Source organism: Octopus bimaculoides, chromosome 3 (assembly GCF_001194135.2).
Source record: "Octopus bimaculoides isolate UCB-OBI-ISO-001 chromosome 3, ASM119413v2, whole genome shotgun sequence".
NCBI classification, from domain to species: Eukaryota; Metazoa; Mollusca; class Cephalopoda; order Octopoda; family Octopodidae; genus Octopus; species Octopus bimaculoides.
In genome coordinates, this window is record NC_068983.1 from 53,637,531 (window position 1) to 53,645,030 (window position 7,500).

Here is a 7,500-nt window from a genome sequence, read left to right on the forward strand (position 1 = left end):
TATATATATGAAGTCGAGGGTCACCAATTGTAACGATTATAAGACGAATGAAGAACAGTGATCGAAGTTGTAAAGAAATATTTATTTACCATTACTTTAATAAATGCCATACCACGACGGGTAGGTTAGTGTAATAGTATAACACAGTTCGTAAAGCATGCAAGGTAAAGAAAGTTAATTTCGGCCTGTGTATGTGCGTACACGATCTTGTAGCAGTATATAGACAGCGATATGGTAATGTTACAGAGAAAAGAAAGTGAGCTAGTGAAAGTTGTAGAGTGTGGGACGTTGTGTCTCATAGTTGGCTGGTTGTAACCTTCTTTCTCCCTCTGGTCGTTTGTCTTTAGTGGCTGCCTGCTTGTGACCATGACTCTAGATGTACGTTCACTAATTTAGTTGTCACTAGCTGCTTCGCTCTGTTGTCGCTGAGTGACTACTGCTCGTTGAGTCGTCACCGACTGGTGACTAAACTAAATTTTTCTTGGGATTTCCTTGCTTTTATAACAATCCAGAAGGATAGATATATTATTGAGAACAATAGGTTTAGTTGGTGGTCTTGTTATCTCTATTCTAGCTTTTGGTAGAGTAGAAGAGGTCAGAAAGGGTCAAGTGGTGAAGACATTGTTTCAGTCTAGCTAAAGGCAATCTGGAAAATATTAAACTGCTGTCAGAGAAAAACTATTGTTCTACCGTGGGAAAAGTTCTGCTGCAGTATTGATTTAAATTTGGCTATAGTGGATCGAATCCACTTCATGCATGCAAGATCCACTACATATATATATATTATTATTATTGAGTGAGAGAGCAGTGCATGCCATCAAAGTGACACTGGGGTAAAATATATATGTACGTATGTATGTATGTATGCATGCATGAATGCGTGTGTATCTATGCATGTACATGTACGGGTGTGTACGTATGTGCACAAATGGCGATTTAAAAGCCAGCTGATGCCCGAGGCATATTCCTATAATGGTGCTGCCTCCCAACGTCACCAACAGCCCCAGCGAGCTTTCCATTATTTTACTGACAAGTAATTGAGACCAAACATATACTCAATGAGAAACAGAAATGATAGAGTAAAAATTTAGTTCTTTCAATAGTCCATTCCTTTAAACCAGACCACACCACTTAGATATTGCCTGTTTTCGTATTTGATTTATTTAACACTAAATGACAGCAAGCAATATACGTAAATCATTTACTTATAACAAGAGCAACGAGGAAAATGCAAATTTTCGACATTTTTTATTCGTTTTCTTTTTCTGTTTTTTTCAAAGACTATTATAATTTACTATTTACGCCATGATAAATCTGGCACCGGAAAAATCTTTGTTTGCCTTAGTGCATGCTTAATTTGTTTAATGTTAAATCTGGCCATGTACATACATACATACATAAATACATATGCCTATATGTAATATATATATATATATATATATATATATATATATAAATGTAAGATATAACATGTTATATATATACACGCACATTACACTCAAATATACATACATACATGCTTATTGTATGTGTGTACATATATATATATGTATGTGTATATATATGTGTGTACATATATATATGTATGTATGTGTAGATATATATATATATATATATATATATATATAAAATATGCATATATGTATATATATATGTATATATATGTATATGTATATACATATATATATATACATATATATACATATACATACATACATGCATACATACATACATATACATACATACATACATACATACATACATACATACATGTATGTATGGATATATATATGTATGCATATATATATATATGTGTGTATATGTATATATATATATGTGTGTGTGTGTGTGTGTGTGTGTGTGTGTATCTATATATATATATATATAGAGAGAGAGAGAGAGAGTGAGAGAGGGGGGTGATTCATTCGTGTGTACATTTGTATGCGATGAATAAATTAAAAAAATGGAAAAAGGTTTAAAAAATTATGCTAAATGACGAGCGTGGATGTGATCATGGTCAAGGCCGTGTTTGTTGTTGTTGTTGTTTTTGTGGTGGTCGTAGTGGTGGAAGTAATAGTAGCTCTTGTGATGAGAAGGATGCGAGAAACCAGAAACATTAAGAGAATATAGCGTTGCCTAGGTACCAAATACTTCGTTAAACTTAAATGAAAACTTACGGTAAGTTTTCATGTAACGCTTTCTTTTAGTGTTTTTAATGTACTTAGATTTGCATGCTTTTTCATTTTTGCAATGCAGATGTTCAGGCTTTTATGATTTATGAAACTTTTGTGATTGTTTATTGATAATTTTAATTTTGTGACTAAAAACATAGTACCTTTATGTTTTACTTAATATATTTTCTGGTAATTCTGAAATGATGCTGTAGTTAATGAGAGGGTCACTGCTTCTGTAGCCGAATGGAAGAAAACCCTAAAGTATCAGGACCTGACAGTGAACTATCCCTTTCAACTTGTGGTGTTTGAGACGTTCGGAGGGATTGGGCCACTAACCACGTTTATTGATAATTTTAATTTGCGACTAAAAACATAGTACATTTATGTGGTGCTTGTATAGTATACGGTCTACCACGTTGTCAAACAGTATAGCCAGGGTTAGCTGCCTTAATCGTTCAATTAATAAAGGAAACCAATTTTTCCATTATATGGACATTAACAACAAATTAAACTGCAAACGGAGCCTAAGTGAGATTGTAGAACTAATATTTTTCTTTGTCATGGATATACCCATGACTCCAGCAGTAACTCTGACAGGAAAATCTTAAAATACAATAACTGACTGGCACAATGCGGGCCGCAAGGTGTGTGGAGCCATAGTTTATAATGAACGACGAGGGAAGATGTTTGGAATAAACGATAACCCCATTGAGATCGACGAAGCAAGATTTGCTGGTTGACGAAAATACAATTGAGGAAGAAAGCTGGATGGCGACAATGCTCGAGGAACCATGATCATCGAATTGATCGGCCGTGGGTTTTTGGTCTCAAACAAGGCTCAGACTGTCAATACTTTTGTGTGGAACGGTGTGACGGGAACAGTATGATCCTAATTATTGAAAGTGAAAGTGAAAAATGCTCACTATTTCATTCAGATGAGTGGCCCGCTTATAATAATTTAAATGCCATGGGTTATAACCATCTGACAGTGAACCATCAACGACATTATGTGGATCCAGTGACCGGAGCACACACACAGGCCATTAAGTGATCATGGTTAGATGATAAAACTATGATTCCGACAAAAAATGATCTCTGAAATATCTGATGTGTTTTATCTGTGAAATACCTGGAAATACCTGAAAAATAAGGTAGATAACCCTGTTTGACACCGTGGTAGACCTCATACAATACTAGCACGCTTTATGTTTTATTTAATATATTTTCTTGTAATTCTGAAATGGTGCTGCAGTTAATGGGAGGGTCACTGCTTCCGTAGCCGAATGGAAGAAAACCCTCAAGTACTGAGACCTGGCAGAGAACTATCTCTTCCAGCCTGTGGCGTTTAAGACATTCAGAGGGACTGGGCCACTAACCGCGGAGTTCTTGTCAACATTGGTAGCACGCCTCACCGAGTGTGTCAGCTGATGCCCGTAAGGGCCCTTGGCTTTCCCAACACCTTGGCTTTGCCATCGCCCGTGGTAATGCTTCAGTAGGTACCGTTAAATCTTGTGGTATGAGACTAATTGTTGTGATAAGAAAAAAAGTCCCCACAAATGGTTTCAATACAGTTTTGACAAAAATAATTGGAAGAATTAGGTGAAAGTTCTCCGGTAATTTCTTTCATGTAATAAATGTTTATGTTAATTTAAAAGTTTCGCAGCAAAATCTTATAAAACGACAATGTTCTAAAAGATGTAGATGGTTATATGTTATATATGAAAATAAAAAAATTCATTTATTCAACATATTAAACAGAAGTAGTTCTAATAGAAATGTAACTTTTTTTCCTCTGAAGTAGACAACATTTCTTGTGCAATTTGTTGTGATGTAAAAATGTCTGCTTGACTCAACATGTGAGGATACAACATAGAGATGACTGCATGAGAAACATGGGCTTGTTATTTGAAATCTAATAATTCTGGAGAATCCTCTTTCAGACTTGTTGATGATTGCAAAAAATGGAGTGCCGTTTGAAACTGAAGGTGCATGGGCTGAAATAACATATCTGATTGGATGAGAGGAATGTATGGAATACAAGCTTCTCTCTTGGTGTAACAAATCATAAGGCTCTAATCTCATCGTGTATGAAAGTTTTGACGAGTTCTGAACATCGGATTATGCATTCAAATTTCGTAGCAACAAATTGGATGCTGTTCCTTTCAACTACAGGTTGAAGAAGGCCCTCAAGTGGGTTGAAGAGAATTGAGAAACTCTCTTGGATAATTGGCAACATCGTTATGTCAATTACGGTGTAAAGTGACTTGTATCATCTGGTTTGGTTTGGTACCTGTCTGTTGAATGATGACGTCATTTCTATCTGGGACAATGTTATTTTTGGTAGTAACACTTGAAGTTAAAAATGACAGCTTGGTCCATAGGTTGCAGTAGAGAGTTGGTGTTAGAGGATAAGCATGCGATGGTGGACATTCTGCAGGTAGCCAGGAGCATTGTCTGAAAAGTAAAGAATCTCGAATGGAAGTTGCTTTTCTTTATAATATTTTTCAACTGTTGGAACAAATAAGTGTAAAACCAATCTTCATAAATTTCGACAGTCACTCAACCCTTGGTGTTTCGCATACATATATAAGTGACAGCGATGCCATTGTGATGTTCTTAAATGTTCTTGGATTTGCTGCATGATAAACTAAGAAAGGCTTTAACTTGTATCTCTCCCCTATCCTAACAACTGACTCCCAATAAAAGAGTCAAACAACCTTTAGCGGCCTTAAAATCAATGACTTAAAAGACATCTCACTTCTCCTTAGCTATGAAAGACCGGTCTAGCTTTCTTTTCCAGTAAAACCTGGTCTCATCCACATTGAAAATCTGCAGGAGAATAAAATTGTTATCTTTAATAATCTTCTCTAATGTTGCAGGAAACATGGCAGCTGCTGCTGCATTTGCCGATGCACTTTCGTTTTGGACCTTAATGTTATGAAGATCCTATTACACCTTGAGTAGCATAAGCCATCAGGAACTAGCATTGATTTCCTCCGCCACGTCGTCAGGATACTTTTTAAGGCCATTGTAAAATGACGGTACTTTCTCTTAAATTATTATCTGACTTATGGGGACGCTGACGAGTCTGCTGGTCAAGTCAAAGGGAAAGAAATTGTTCAATTTCTTCCATGATTTTGCCTCTTTTATCTTCATTCCATGAACAATATCTTGGATGTGAATTAAAACACTTTCCTTGTCACGAAAAAGAGTTCAAACCATCATCTGGCTTACGCCATTAGCACACTATCAGTACCAGCTTGATTATCGCCAACTTATCTTTTCAAAGTAGCATGGCACTTAGGATCACCATGACTAGATCCAGCGATAGGAGCTTTCTTGGACAGCATAGTGTAATGAAGAAAAATAACACAAATTTACACACAGTAAACACAAACTCACGTTTGGATTTCCTGATATGAGCTACAATGCTGCCTCGCAGTGAAATGCTTGAACTATCGGTTCTCAAAGTCGCATACATAAGTGTAAATATTGTGGCTATGTAAATGTTTGAAAAAATTTATTAACTTTTTCCTGTTTTAATAAATTATTTGTGCATATTTTCGCATATATTTGATTTGATTTTCCATTTCAATATTGGCTTTTGGGTTTGCATTTTGCAATATTTATATTTTTAAATATGTTCACTGAGATGAACGTCAAGTCAGATAATTCAAGTGAAGAGGTTTAGTTTTTCCATTAATTTCATTATTAAAAAAATGACGTAAAATCGAAAATGGAGTATGGTAAATTGACAGATTTCGTTGAGTGTTGGACAAATGATCAGTACTTGTTCTGATTTTCTGCATTCGGAGATCAAATCATGCTGACATCAACATTGTTTTTCCATCCTTTTGGAGTAAAAAAAATCAAAATAAAATAAAAATTTAAGATCGAACTTGTTAGAGCACTGGATAGTGTATGTGTGAGGGGATGCCATGTGGGTATTTATTTCAACTTTATATCCTAAGTTCAAATGCTACACTGTCACTAACCAAAGAAAATAAAAATGACGACGCTTTTGTCAAGAGTTGCGACCAACAGATAATACTGGTTTTGAATCTTGCTTCAAGGCCAGCAGCCGTGGGGGAGGGGCTAAGTCGATTACATGTCAAGACAAGGAGACAAAAACATAGACTCGTCTAAGCATAGATATATACTGTACCTATATTCCAGGCTTCTTTCAGTTTGCATCTATCAAGTCCACTCACTAGGTTTTGATCAGACTAGGGCTATAATAGAAGACCCTTGCTCAAGGTGCCAAGCAGTGGAACTGAACCCAGATCCATGTTGGGACCGAACCCTGATCCATGGCTGGAAAGCAAACTTCCTATCACACAGCCATGCCTTTGGCTGTGTCTCATTATTATGACCATAATAATTGATACAGCTGTCAATAGAATTACTGACAGTTGGACTTGTCTAACATTCCTTTGTATAAGCAAAAAATTCTAATTCTAAAATCTCTCTGAGAGATCAGCACAGTAGTTGTACTGACAAGTAATGTTTGTAGCCACTTCCACATGGCTGTCCATTTGAGTGGACTCGACTGTGATTTTTTAACCCCAAGAGGACACCTCCACCGGCTGGGAGGGGTTTGCTCCTCTGCTCGCAATTTATCAGATGCAGCTCTGCATCATTAACCAGCTAGAGGAAATGTCCTCTTGGGGTTAAAAAATCGCAGTAGAACAGACAGCCACGTTGAAGTGGTTATAAATATTCCTTTATATATACTCTGCTTGCAAAGAGCTGTTGAGGGCAAGTGAAATTGAAATCGAACCAAATTTGATGACTGTCAGCCATGCCAGTGGAGCGCTAACAGCACCATCCGAGTGTGATCATTGCCAGAGCAGCTGTCTGGCGTCCGTACCGGTGGGATGTAAAAAGCACCTTTTGAGCATGATCGTTACTAGTGTCGCCTTACTGGTACGTGAAAAAACATTTGAGTGAGGTCGTTGCGAGTGCCGCTGGACTGGCTTCTGTGCAGGTGGCATGTAAAAGACACCTTCTGAGCGTGGCCGTTGCCAGTACCACCTAACTGGCCATTGTGCCGGTGGCACATAAAAGCACCCACTACACTCTCAGAGTGGTTGGCATTAGGAAGGGCATCCAGCTGTAGAAACTCTACCAGATCAGATTGGAGCCTGGTGCAGCCATCTGGTTCACCAGTCCTCAATCAAATCGTGGTGGTGGTGGCATTGGCGGTGCTGGTGGTGCTGGTGAGGATAATGGGAGCAGTAGTGGAGGTGGTGGTGGTTGTGGTGGTAGTAGTGGCAGTGATGGTAATTAATGATATTCTTTTTTTTTTTAATTTTATTTTTCAAAT